Source organism: Ictalurus punctatus, chromosome 11, assembly GCF_001660625.3.
Source record: "Ictalurus punctatus breed USDA103 chromosome 11, Coco_2.0, whole genome shotgun sequence".
Taxonomy (NCBI): Eukaryota; Metazoa; Chordata; class Actinopteri; order Siluriformes; family Ictaluridae; genus Ictalurus; species Ictalurus punctatus.
This window is the reverse complement of record NC_030426.2, coordinates 18,116,824-18,132,138: the sequence shown is the minus strand read 5'-3', so window position 1 is coordinate 18,132,138 and position 15,315 is coordinate 18,116,824. Positions and strand designations below refer to the sequence as shown.

Sequence of the window (15,315 nt, the reverse complement as noted above, 5' to 3'; positions counted from 1 at the left end):
TGAGATATACACAAAAACAGAAGAAATCAGGCACTGTAGGTTATATTATGCAAAACTACTGTCACAACTTACATTCAGGCTTGAACAGTGAAAGCTTTGGAGCTTTAGTAACTGTCATATTTACTTATTAAGCTATAGATAAAAACTGAGGAGCTGTGAGGCTCAAAATGAAACTACAGTAGTTCACATGAGGCCTCGGTGTGATACGCAATTCCTTCCTGTGCAAAGTTTTGCATGCTAGAAAAACAGTTACTGCAGGTCATGGCAAGTCATCAGTCAGCAGACTTTACCACATAAGCAAACATTGCATTCTAACACAAAATTCATTCTGTTTTCCCTGATCTTTATGTACTTATTTCTCAGCTATTCCACATGTATATGATGTATAGGCCACATTATGTAGATTATTCTGACTTCCTGTTAATATGACGTGAATGTTAACAAGGTCAATTCTGATGTTAATGAATCGCCTGTTGTGTTTCATTCTTTTATCTCGCACTGGAAACTGATTCAGCAAATAATTGTGTAAAAATATTTAATGTCTCGAGCTCCTCCTAAACAAGCAAGAACCAACCAGATTTCCTTATTCAAGTGCCTAGATGGTGCTGGTGAGCACTGAGAGCTGTGGGAATGGTACAAAACTGCAGACCTCACAGTTTCAGCTCACATTCAGGGGTGACAGGTAAAAGGAGTGCTCACAGTCAGTTCTCATCATGCGTGACAGGACTAAATCATTATGAATACACTGAACACTGATTTTGGGGTAAGTCCATATTGATATTGATATTGTGGCTAGCTTACAATTGAGCCCTGAGAGACATTTAGGAGATTTTTGACACTTTCATATTTCTAACACTTATAAATAGAAATAGTAAGTTGATTTCATAAGCTAAGATGATTTTTGGTTAATTATTATGATCAGATCTTTTATCTTGTAAAGGAGCATCAATCATTTGAAGTGTACAGTGCTAAATTAATGAGTCTGGTGCATTATACATGACACAAAATACTATATATTATTATATATTAGTTATTATAAGATTAGTATTATATATGATATATATTAGTATTATATTTGAAAGCTCATTATCATATGCAGCATGTTGTCTAAGTGGATAGATGATAGTGATGGAATGTTTTATATACTGAAGCTCCACAACATAAATCATTTGATGCAAATGACTCTGATACAAATCATTTGGATGTACTTTGAGTACAACAAGAAAAGTCTCCTTTGTTAGTGGTGTTTGTATTATGTGTAGTAAAGCAGCGAGATTTCTAAGAGCTATATAGAATCCAGGCCTCTCTTTTCTGTCTGACCAAAAAAACGATTACTGCATTCACAATATAAACACACTGTTTCCTACACCCTGCAGGACATCAAGTCTCTCTAACTGCTGTGGATCTTTGCTTCTTACAGAAAAGGCACAATCTCAGCAGCTGGTCATATTAAGACATCCGGAGGTAGATGGCAACCATCCAAAACATATACACACACACACACACACACACACACACACACACACACACACACACACACACACACACACACACACACACACACACACACTGGTCTTACTATTCTTGAGAGGGCCTTCCATTGCTACAATCATTGATGCAGTTATTGATGCAGCCTATACCTAAATCTAACCCTATCCATAACACTCTTTTTTTAAAATAAAACTTTAAATAAAAGTCATCATGGGGACCAGCCAAATGTCCTCACAAGTTAGATATTCAAGAAAAAAAAAAACATTTTATAAATTTTATTTTAAAAAATTTATACAAAAATTTTATAAAAAAAAAAACATGGCTACACAGAGAGAGACACAGAGAGAGATAGTGAGAGAGAGCGAGAGAGAAGTAGCTTATCTCTTGTATCCTGTACATTATCCATTTATCCCTCTCTACTGCTTTACTCCAGCTCCACACAGTGGAAGGGCTTGGGAATGTCATGACATTTGAGGATACCAAACATTTACACAGGGTTTGTTGGTGCTTGATAAATAATTGCCATTTATTTGTAAAACTACTTTTGCATGATTTTTTCCCCCCAAATTCCTATGAATACATTCATATGCACGTTTAAGAATTAATGCTAATGTTAGTTTTGAGCCCCAACACTTTTACACCATCCGCTCTTATCTCGTATGTCACAATTTCATATTAATAGCTTTGTGTTGGAATTTCACAGTTAACACTTTAACCTTACAGTGTTCATAAGGCAGTGTTCATGATACCTAAATTCATTTCATTTGTCTGTTTTGATCTCAAGTTTACTTATTTTCGAATGCCATACAGTGACAACTGACTCTGTAGCTTAGTGTATTTCTAGAATGTCAGACTCACATAGTGGTGAATTTACCAGGTAAGAGTAATAAAATAAAATAAAAAAAACAGTGCAGGTGTAGTGTGAAATATACTTTTTTACAGTACAAGTTCAACTGTAAGTAACAACAGATAAGATTTTAAGAATACCTATGGCTATGCTATGACGTTCATATCATAGCATACTCAAATAGGAATATCATAGCATACTCAAATAATGACTAACTTATTTGTATTTTCTCAGACTCTTCATCAAAGTAAGCATCTTTTATTTATATTATGAAGAAAAATATTTTTCAAGGTATTAAAATGATGTAATAAAAGGCATTAGTATGATTGTTAATAATAACTGACCAGTGTAATACACTGGAAAAATAAACCAGTATATGAAAAAAAACCCCAAGGTTATCATTTCTGTAGTAACAGTTAATTCAGAGGGACTCAGAGGATGGTCGACATAATCTAGGACAGGGCTAATAATAAATAGATTTTTAAAACTTACTGTTATTTAAGAGATATAGAATATAGAAATGGCTCCTTACAGTGATTTCTGTAAGGAGCCATTTGTTTAACATTTATGGAAGGAGTCTGGAGTTGGTACTTTGTAAGTTTTTCACAAGACTCTTCAGGACTTAACAATATTCAATATCATGAAAAGGTGCATTTTTTTTTCTTGTCTTAATAATTTCAAGGGACTAACTTGTCTTGTGGATGTTCCACAACATTAAATGTATAAACAGTTAAAAGTATGGCATATCATTCATTACTAAATGAAAAATCCCGTGTCTGCAAAGTGCTGTAGTATCACAGAAATAAAACTCTGTGTGATGTGCTGTTAAAGGAAAATAATCAACTTTGATGATTTCATTATCTACAGGGTATCCCAACAGTCTCCATATGTAGGGGACTATGTTTGCCAGCACCATGTCAGAAGTGCCTTCATCAGCACTCCTAGTCTTAAGTACAAAACATTTTGGAAGACATTTTGCTAAAACGTGTTAATTTTCCTTATGTATAGAGACTTTTGGGACACCCTGAAGTTATCATGAATAACTTACTGGTGTCATGTAGTGGTATGAACACTGTCCTTACTTAAAGTGTTAGCAGAGAGTGTTGTTTGGAACAACCCTTAGAAATCTCTCTTCCTAATCAGTTTGCCAATATATACAGAAGATAAAAAAGCAATTACCATAAATGGGGGTGCTTCATCACTGGCAATCTAAAAAGGAAACTGCAAGAAATTGCATTGTAATTACAGTCACAGCATTACATTTTGCAGTGAGCACTGAACACTTTCTAGATAGCTGCATGCAGTAAATACAGAATCTCTCAGAGAGTGTCAAGGTATACATGATACACCAATCTGTAGCTATAAAAGTCTAATACAAGTTACAGTGTTCGAAATACATTTAAATGCATTCACTTGACAGACATTTTTATATATTTCAGTGAGGCAGAATATACTCTAAGAACAGAGCTGTTAAATGAGCTGACAGTGAAACATGTGGTGCAGAATTTCTACTAAAATAACCAGACATAAAGTCAAGATTGTTGTAAGAACAACAGAAATAGCACACAATGGAATAAGTCCTAGTTCTGCATGCAGTATACAGTATATTAGTCGCAAACAGTCAAAGTACACTGTAATACTGATAACGAAATGCATTTCCATTGAACAATCTTCTCTTTTATTTGTACTGCTGTGTAACGTTTAATGGTTATTTATTGTCACACATGTACGTCTGTTTGCAGGACTAATTACACTATAATTCATGTGGTAAACTCACCCCAGACTGTAACTGTCAAAAATAAACTTTGATTGGACTGAAATTGCACGTGTCTACTTTCAATATCATTCACATTTAAGTCACAATATCTGACCGTTCTTTGTGTGAATGGTTTGTATACCTGCTTGTGTTTAACTGTCCATTTAGCAGCAATATTATTGTAATAAAATGTACCAAGGTTTTGACCTAGCTGTGTGTTATCATTTGGTTCTTCTTTTAACCATGCAGTCTTGTGATGTGTGTACGGCCGACCTTGATATTGAGATGACTGGACAGCTGTGTAAGAGCAGATTGCAGTTTACCTTACTGCATTGTACAAAGAGGGAACACCAATTTCTCCTTTTCAACTGTAGTTTTTTTTTTTTGTTGTTGTTGTTTTAACACATGCTCTTTCATCACCAAGGGAAATTTGCTGTGCTTGACAGAATCAAGTAAAGGTCTCATTGCCTTGTTAAGCTTTCTGCATAGCAATCCAAGCACTGGCTGTCAAAGCTAGTTACTGAAGTCCATCTTGTCACAGAAGATACAGTTTCAGTCTATAAAGGAATAGTAATGGATACAGTATTGATATTAAACATAAATTATGGACCCTCTTATTCTTCTGTGGTTGTAATGATAAGACCTGCCTGTAATAGCAACTAATATTACATCATGCTATCCCATTTCTAGTTCTAATGGTGGTGTAATGAAGCCCAGGGGAGTGATGATGCTGGAGGGAAATGATGTTGAGTGCTGTCATGGTAACCAGTCCTGACAATTGCATCATGACAGCATTGTGTGTTTGTCCAGGCTTAGGCTGCTGATTGTAATTAGTGAATGTGTTGGCCTTACATTTTTATGCTAAAGGTAAGCGATGTGAGCAAACCAGGCAATCCACTTCATTCCACCAGTTAGAACAAATCATAAATCAATATTTTGCATAATACAGCATCATACTGGGCCCCCCACTATCCTCCTGGTTATATCAGTTCATTCAGTACTAAAGCTGTACAATAAAGATTTACGATGTTACAATAATAGTTAGGGCTTCCTGTGAATCTCTGCACACCTGGTGTTCTCACGGACTCAGTTGGAGCGCTTTGGATTGCACACTGGATTAATGCTTATCCGCATCAGAAGCTGCAGCTTGGCGGCAAAGCCTCTGAGAGCCTCAGGGCACCTTTCAAATGAACACAACACCATTTCCCCTTAGAGGGTAATGGTGGAGCAGCAGAATATCTACCCTACATAATCCTCTCTTCCTTAGTCCCACTGCCAATAGCTGTCTGACATCTCAACTAGCCCATGCCACACACTCACATGCTGCAGGTGATAAGAAAAGCAGTGCATTTACACATGAGGCTGGAACATCAGAGTTCATTCCTTACCTCAATATGTGGCACGTCAAGGAATTGCCATGGGCACTTCAGATATAGGTCTCAATCCCTGCAGCAGGTTTGTATTGCCATACCACTAGGAACTCCCTTTGCAATAGCATACAGTCAAGAATACAAACAGTACCTCAAACACAGTACATATTTATCTAGTTGACAGGTAAGTGAATGTAATTGAATTTTACATATAAGCAAAATGAACATACATTATAACCAGTTAATACTGTTAATTGTACATTGGCTTATACATTCAATGACATACAGCAGTAATTATTACAGTAAAGAAGCATGAAGTTGTATAACGTTCACGTCATTTTGAACTAGGACTGGGTGAAATGGCACGTGTTAACCAGGCATCAGTCAGTCAGGCGTAAGTGCTCAGTGAAGCAACTGTAAACAAATGACAATGATGATGTAAGGCAGGGCAGCAAGCTGTAGGTGGTCTCAGTGGGAGCACTTCCCACTGGGCACAGATAAAGGTGCTTTGTTTGCACCACTTCCTCTCCTCCACTAAATGACTGGAACATTGTTCCTTTGCCATAATGTTGGCTCATTCGGAATGAGTTGCTCTTTGTGGATGTGACCTAAGAGACATGTGAAAGAGAGAATGGGGGGGGGGAATAATACTGTATATTTTCTGTTGAATAAAGACCAAAGGAAAAGTCACTCAAAACACAGTAACTGCAAGTTCATCAAACTGAAAAAGCGAAAAGAAGAGCACACTGACACTGTAGAGGAACGCCAGAAAAAACTACCTCTCACCAATATGTTAAACTTTCCCTAAAGCAGGCAAGCTATTTGTCCAAACAAATGGCCAAGTTTAGTATAAAGCTATCATTTTGAACATTATTTGCAGTATGTACATCGTTATTCTACTGTGCCATTGATATACTTTCATTTTGTTTGCTTAACAATTATACTGTTGTATACAAAATATACAAAAAACCCTTGAAATTCTGTAATATACTAACTAAACAAAAACATTAAGACTATATATGTCATATATATATATATATATACACACATAAAATTATATATTTAATATAGTATTATACATACAGTATACTATACAGTATAGTACTAATTATTAATCGAGAATTATACACATGCTGGTAGCTTATATGTTGCTGTGCATATTTTGTCAATTCCCCTCTTCCACTGCAATGGAAAGACACCACCACTGATCAAATATTATCATCTCAGCAGAGCGACAGTAGTGTATGTCTTTGTGTGTAGTGTGCTTGAGAGTTTTTGATCAACTCACTACCTCCACTAGGTTGAGAAAACATGCACCAAAGAAACTCTCCAGCTAACAGTGATGCTGTAGTCAGAAACCTGACACCGATAAAGGGCTACATAACATTTAATACAAAGTATGCCAAAGATATGACATATAATAGTGTCTAACTGTCTAACACATACAAGGTGGACTGGCAAGGTTTATAAGCTTAATGAAGTAGCAGGTAAGTACCAGTGTTTAAAAACCCTAGCAATGATGCTGTGCCTGATACATCTGTAATAGCATTATTACATAATTTTTTTTTAAAAGTTACCAAGAAACCACAAAGTCCGGAATCCACAAAGTTCTGGAAATTTCCTGTGGCAGAAAAGTTACTGACTGTTACAAAGCATGACACTGGAGAGTCCTTCAATAAACTTTAATAAACATCTCCTTAATCAAAACTTATATCAATATCACCATATCAAATATTAGACATTTTCTTTAAGTCCCTGTGAATGAGCTGTTATTATAGAAATGATAAAGTAGTAGAACAAGAACATTAATGTAGACGTGCGAGTTGCCTTGCAGCTGTACTATTGTCAGAGCTGTTGTTATAGAAAATTAATCAACACCTTCTGACTAATGAGAATTCAAATCAGAAATATCCTGAAATCCATCTACCCAGGTGCTTTGTATAGTCGGGGCATACAACTACCATAAGGTAGTTGAAAGGTGGTTTTCTTAACTTTTGTTTGCCATCGTTGCTCTTTCCCATTAACTCAAGAATACGGTTTGTGTTTAACCACCTTTCACACATTAACAGAGGGCATTTCAGTGATCCTACTTTTACTAGCAGTACCTGATGTCTACAAATTAGCCTGAGAAAGTCACAGACCATGAAACCGGACCAGTCCCAGTTTCATGGTCTGTGATTTTCTCAAGCTAATTTGTAGAACCTCAGGTACTGAAAGAAGGATCATTTAAAAATGATATTGTCATACTATGAAATACTAATCACTGCGGAACATATATTACTGAATATTTTTTTTAAATGACTGTACACAATGAACATACTAATGAAATGTACCATTTGTGATGTTGCTTCCCTTGATTAGCTGAAGGAGCATTGCTTAAGCTGACCCAGGGATTGAGAGATGAATCTATGGTCTATATTTACCACTGTCAGAACCACTACTTCTGTCCTGTGGGCTTTGAAGCTACATCATTAAAATCAGCCAAAGCTTACAGGTACACCGCATAAACAATTGCTTTCTTCCTTTATTTAGTCATTCTTTGTTGCACTAGGGGGGGGGGGGGGGGGGGGGGGGAATGATCTACTCTTGTAAAAGATTATTCTCCCAGCAGTATCCTTACATGATAACACTGAAACTATATGCACCAGTAGATAAACAATTAGAATAACATTCCATGTTGTTTAATAGGTTGGAATCCTTTTCTTTAAATTATTTTTTAACTCTTATTTTCTTTACTTTCAGGAGACCACTTGCTCTGAATGAAATGGAGCATTGCATTCTTATTGGGGAACCAAGCAGGAAACATCCTGCCATCCACTGTAAAAAGTACCTTTTCCTTTTATTATTCAAGTGCATATGATGATTAGTAAGTGTGGGTTACTTTGTGTCATTATGTTCTCCCCATGTCTGCATGGGTTTCCACAACCCCCCAGTAAAAAAAACCTATACTGGTAGGTGGATTGGCTACACTACACCCACTAAGTGTGAATGTGTGTGTGTGATCCACCACCCAGGGTGCATTCTTGCCTAACGCCAAGTGTTCCTGGGATAGGCTTCGGATCCAAAGACCTTCTGACTAATCAGATTCAAACATTTTAAAGTTGCTACTGCTAATACTATTTTATATTAATAATATAGTATTAATATATTATTCATTCGTTATTTTCTTAGTAAATGCTGACTTATTAGACCATCTGTCATTTTGTGGGCTATGTCTCAGAGAACAAAATATACAGTTGCAGTCACGGGTGTTAATCTAGATGCCATGCAGCTGTGCCCCACAACACACGCTGGAGTGATGCAGATGCTACTGACTCTTACACAACTCTTTAACTGTCAAACATGAAAAAACAGAAAAGCGTGAAGAGCCGTTTAAAAGGCCTTGTGCTGTGGTTAGAGTTCTGCTGGAACAGAGAAGCAGCTTAAATACACAGAACAAATTTACATAACATTCCTCAACTGTAGTTGATGAGTCTAATTCTAAAATGATAAGTTTAACCTCAAGCTAATGGTAGTGATTGAAGAGAAAATCAAAATAACTTTTTAGGAATATTTGATCTGATTTATTGATATATTTCCACAAAGCCTTCTTCCAATGTCATTCATTGCATTGCAAACATTAAACAATTACTTCAGGGCACAGTGAAGACGTGATAATGTTCATCACAAGAAAAGTGATACTGCTTATTTTTCACACGAAAACATGAGGAAACTGAAAGATTTACAGTCTTTATAGTCTTGAATGTATAATTATAGTCAAGCTATTAGTTCTTAACAGCATTCAAAACAGTGTTACTATGAATTCAGACTTTAATACATTAAAGTCACAATATATTATATATTATATGTATATATCTGCCCACGTTTGACATTTTTCCTCCATTCTTTTGAATGTCCATGGAATAAAATTAAATATCAGATGCCACGAGTGAACCTTCTGCCATCATTTACCCTTTTGAATGGCCATGTAATATGAACCAATGTGATAACATGAAATTAAAAATTACCTTACATATGGCCATGGGCATTGTTTCAACTCAGGACAGCTGTCATTTGCTGCTATTGTCAAGCAAATGATGCCGTACACTTTGGACATTCGCTGAGAGTAGGCTAATGGTTGAGAGGCAGGAATTTAGCCAATAGTTGTTGCAAGCATTTTATAATCAATATTGCCAATGTTCACAAAATAAATTTATTTACTCGAAGGGACAACAATTTACTAAACTGTTAATTTTATAATATAGAATTATAATATAGAATAATTTATAATGTAATAATATAATAATGCAATATCTGTATGATACTAAATACTATTAGTTTTATTATTATTATATTCTGTATGTGTGTGTTAATCGGAAATCTGTTGTATGTAAACACCTTATTCAGAAAATCCACTGGAAGGAGATAGATGCACATACTCAGTTCACAAGGACTTGTGGGTGCTAACAGATGCTTAGCTGTAGGCTAGGTATTTAGGAATGGCAACTCAAGCATACTCACAACAACCAGGTATACAAGAATATTCCAATGCCTGTACGCATATAAACATCATATTCAGAATATGAATGTAACCCGAATATAGACCTTGAATGGAATTTGATGTGCATGTAAGTGCAGTCATTGTCTGGCTCAGACATTCTCCTTGTGCCCTTTTAGAGCCAGACCAACATTATTGGCATTAAGGTTACTTAGCATTAATGTTACATTACTTAGACTAGCAATAAGTTTACGTTACATAAAGATAGACTAGCATTAACATTATTTATCTTGAGACTTTTTTGTTCATTTTTTTTTATTTATCATGAGAGAAGGGAACAGATGAGCATCACGTAGTGCCAACTGGGTAATGTAGTTTATGTAGGGTAATTATGAATCGCCCAGAGAATGATATGGAGAAGGCAGAAACTATTTCACTATTGAAACATTTATAGAAAAATTTTACTATTTGGCATACCATGACTTTTTCAGGCATACCGGCAGCTTGTGCTGAAAAAGTCAAGATATGCCAAATAATAAAATGTAGACATCCTGGTACTGCATGCTGATGAGTACCGGCCCACTTCACAGTAAATAAGCATCAAATGGTGATCATATCCTCAATACTTAAACTGGGTCCAGTCCAATCAATTTGGTTCATGGCTCAAAAATGTAAATACCTGATTCACAATCTCACTATCTTGCTTGAACCAGGTCAAAAGAGGAGAGTTTGCAATTCACTATGGACAAATTCCTCTGGAATAACTGTTGCACAATGACTGCAACCCTGCATCAGCTGGCACAGATACACACGGAGAACTTTAACCTTGACAGGTTTGTATAAAGAATAAAACAAACACTAAGCTGGCATGTTGTGCTGAACCTGTCATCTGTTGGCCCTGAGTTTAAAGAGTATATAATAACAATTATAACACTCATTCCTATTCCATCAGGCTAATGCTAATGTATGTAGAAGGCCATGTTGAGAGGGTCTTTCTCAACTACATGCTATAGTGTTTAAGTGGTACCTGGCATATGATCGTGGCCTTTAATGAGCATCTCAGCAGTGGTGTACTTATACATACAGTCATGGGAAAAAATAAGTACACCCCATGTACACACATATTTGGACAAGCAAACATTTGATCCTCTTTGAAACAGTGCCTATTAATAAAGTTGATACACTCTGTGAAATGACATTCATATTTACATTTTGTAGTAGTTTTTACAATGATATTAACATAAAACAGATCAGTCACATGAAAAAAGCAAGTACACCCCTCATGGGGCGGCTGTGGCTCAGGTGGTAGGGCGGGTTGTCCACTAATCGTAGGGTTGGCGGTTTGATTCCCAGCCCACATGACTCCACATGCCAAAGTGTCCTTGGGCAAGACACTGAACCCCAAGTTGCTCCCAATGGCAAGTTAGTGCCTTGCATCGCAGCTGTGCTACCATTGGTGTGTGAGTGTGTGTGTGAATGGGTGAATGAGACATAGTGTAAAGCGCTTTGGATAAAAGTGCTATATAAGTGCACCATTTACCATGTACCCCTACATTTATCGCACCTTCAAATCAAATAAAATTAGAATCAGGTGCATGCGTCTACAATCAAAAAGAGTTTGCACAAATTTGACCTGCATGGGAGGTGTGCCAGGAAAAAGCCTGTGCAAGACTACATTTTGTTAATGAGCATATAGGCAAAGGAAATAACAAAGGAATAATGTTCTCTGGACAGACGACTCAAAGATAGAGTTGTTTGGCCACAGCAACAGCAGACATGTTTGGCGCTGACCAAAGACAGCTTTTCAGGAGAAGCACCTCATACCAACTGTGAAGCACAGTGGTGGAAATGTTACGGTTTGGTGTTGCTTCACTGCCCCGGGGGACTGGACAACTTGCATTCAATGATTTAACTATGAACTTCGCATCATATCAAAGAGTGCTTGAAGATAGTGTGAGGCCATCTGTCCGAAAGTTGAAGTTGAACCGAAAGTGGACCTTTCAGGAGGATAATGATCCTAAACACACTAGGATCCTAAACACACCCGAATTTGATTCCCACTGAAATGTTGTGGGGGGGATTTGAAATGGGCAGAACATACAAGAAAACTCTCAAACATCTTGTAACTGAAAGAATATTGCATGGAAAAGTGGTCAAAAATTCCAGCAAGCCTGGTGGACAATTATACAAAACGCCTACAAGACGTTATTTCTGCTAAAGGGGGCAATACTAGCTTCTGTGACCAAGGGTGTACTTACTTTACACAGAAGAATATCACATCTATTGATATTTCTGTTGAATAAATGATTGAAAAAGTTAATTTTCCTTGTGGTTTTGTTCAAATATATCAAGTTCATTAATAGGCACTATTTCAAAGATGATCAAATGTTTGCTTGTCCAAATATGTTAAAAACCCCAACAATTTCCATGGGGTGTACTTATTTTTTTTTTACATGACTGGTTAAATAACAAACCACTCCTCGCAAAGCTCTGGCTGCAGTATGTTTTGATGACATACAGCATACCATGGTCTATATGATATTTAGGAATGAGTCTATTCATTTTTGGTCCTGTCTTAGCATGTATGTACAAACTCTGGAGGAACTGAAGTATGCTGGCATATACAGTATGAGGTGAAGAGAATTATAAGTACTAAGGTGAAGTAACATATTTGTCTGGATACTATGGCCCTTTCAAGACAGATGACAAATTTCTCCCCAGGATTTAACACACAGCCAAGCAAAAATGGTAGACTTCACTGAAATATCTTAGCTTTGAATTAATGACTAGTTTAATTCAGTCTTATACTGTATATAAATACAAATGTGTAGAGCACATGTAAGTAAAAACAGATGGGAAAAATCCAGGTTCTCAAGACAGATGAGCAGTGGAGTCAGACTAAATCTCGTATGATTGGACACACCATCGATGACAGAGGACTCTGGCACACAGCCCATCTCTGCTCACCCCACACACAGGACAGAAAACAGAAAATGACACCAATAATAGGATCAAAAGACAGTCCAGATTATGACCTTTACTCATGACACAGAAATCTAAGGCTAGACATTGTCTGAGCTACAGGCAGGGGTATCTGCTGTGTTTGATGTCTGACAGTGTGTGTAATGGTGACCACTGCCAATAGTGGAGTCATGATGTGAGCACTACGACGACTATGGAGTACACCAAGACACCAGTAGATAAAGAAGCTGGTTATTCCCAATGCTCTGACATCCTCTAGTGGTAAAACACATAATGCCCATCACTGATGGTAACAGTAAATCCTCTCAGTGATCACAAGAAGAGCGATGAAAACTTTATTTTTATACAGTTTATACACTGCCTACTTTGATTATTGAAATAAAATATTACTTTTTGACAAACAAAGTGAGGAACAAGTGAAAATCATTACCATATTCCTTTATATATACACTTTTTCAGTATTGCAGTCAGACTTTAGGACTCAGGAATATGTTTCAGGAATATGTCAAATTCCTGTGAAACTCAAAAGTTTGCAGTTATCATGTACTTGTACAGTTTTGTTTTCTTGTTTTCATCTTATATAGAGTATGTACATGTCTGCTGCAGTAATGTGATGCAGGAAGTCTAGCTGCTGTGAAAGCAAGATTTCATCACTCATTCCTTTCAACCTGTAAAGACTTGAAATTCCCTTGTAACATTCACAGTTGTGAGGAAGTTTATTGGACTTTCTGGGTGTGGATATAAAACTTATTAACTGTTGCAGGTGAGCATGACTGAGTCACATTCAAAGCATATATAACAATCTTGCACATACATACATACATACATACTCTCACTCCCTCTCTCTCAAGAACCGACCTTCTATGTTCGGTTATATTCACTGAACACATCTGTACATAGTGTTGTTAGGCAGATCTTTATTAATGCATGAAATATGAACATTTTACAGTATTCAGGTACATAACACATGGCTGTGTAGAATCCATGGATTTATACATTATTAGCTATTTCTATACATATAAATATTAAAAAGCATTTGTCATTCATCAAAACACAAGTAACAACATAAAACATTTTTAAAAAAGGCTGTGGTAGCTCAGTTGAGATGTTACTCGTGAGTTCAAATCCCAGCACTGCCAGACTGACACTGCTGAGCACTTGAGCAAGGCCCTTAACCCTTAAATTGGGCAACTGTGGCTCAGGTGGTAGAGCGGGTTGTCCATTAAATGTAGAATTGGCAGTTTATTTCACTTCGGCCACATGCCGAAGTGTTCTTGGGCAAGACACTAAACCCCAAGTTGCTCCCAGTGGCAAGCTAGTGCCTTGCATGGCAGCTCTGCTACCACTGGTGTCTGTGTGTGTGTGTGTGTGTGTGTGAATGGGTGAATGAGACACAGTGTAAAGCGCTTTGTAGAACCACTAAGGTTTAAAAAAGCATCATATAAAAGCAGACCATTTACGATTTAAATGTTCAGTAGTATAAATGAGATAAATGTAAGTCGCTCTGGATAAGGGTGTATTCCATAAATGTAAAGTAATATGTAACTGAAAGCTGTGGTGCAGTGTTTTGTTTGTCTTGTGCACACTGAATGTGTGGCAAGCCCCCCCAAAAAATAATTTTAATCACAGGTGCAAAAACTAAACACTACAAAATATTAGGCACAACACTTTCTATTGATTTCTGTTGATTTCATTACTAATTATTTTGTCCCAGAAAAGTAAAAATTACCTTAGACAGGGGCCCAGTTCGCACAATGGTCAGAAATTCAAACCGATGCTCCTAATTACTATAGATCAAAAATATGATATTGCAAAAAATTAAAACAATTTTTAATCATGGCATCACCGGTAAGTCAAACGGAAATTCTAGACAATATTGTGTAGTTTGTCTCCATCTAGTGGCCTTGCTCTGCATATTCTGTACTGCCCTATATCTCAAGCTCTTCCACGAGAGACTTTATATTTCACAAGGCCTGAATAATCACACTACCATGTGTTGCAAAACTGGGAAAAACAACTCATTTGTAAATCAAATTCGCCAGACTAGTAGCTTAGGAAGCACATCAATTTGCTTAGATGTTGGAAGAAGAATAAAAAAAGTCAATTTCAAACAAATCCAGTCAAATAAAAAATGGAACAACCCACACATAGCAGACCACTTTCCCAGAGGCAAAAGTACATCTTGCTCATTTCTAAATTATACAGTGTATAATAATGAGTGCAATATTACTGTTTCAAACAAGTGCTTATTATCCACATGACTGACAAAGTAAACGATCATCTTTAGTCTTAGAAATAGGCTACTTAACTGTACCTTTCCTTGTCAATGGGGTGGTACATCACAAGAGTATATCTTCTATGCCTTTAGTGTTTTTACCTGGTAATGTGAATG

General features: G+C 36.7%; 1 long non-coding RNA gene across 1 annotated transcript; it reads left to right on the top strand.

Moving 5' to 3' along the window:
* Window positions 1-431: 431 nt before the first annotated feature.
* On the top strand, window positions 432-9,387 carry LOC108272003 (uncharacterized). Its single transcript, XR_001813967.3, has 4 exons — window positions 432-763; window positions 1,377-1,464; window positions 7,826-7,958; window positions 8,207-9,387. It is a non-coding gene; the product is annotated as an uncharacterized LOC108272003 (long non-coding RNA).
* Window positions 9,388-15,315: the final 5,928 nt, after the last annotated feature.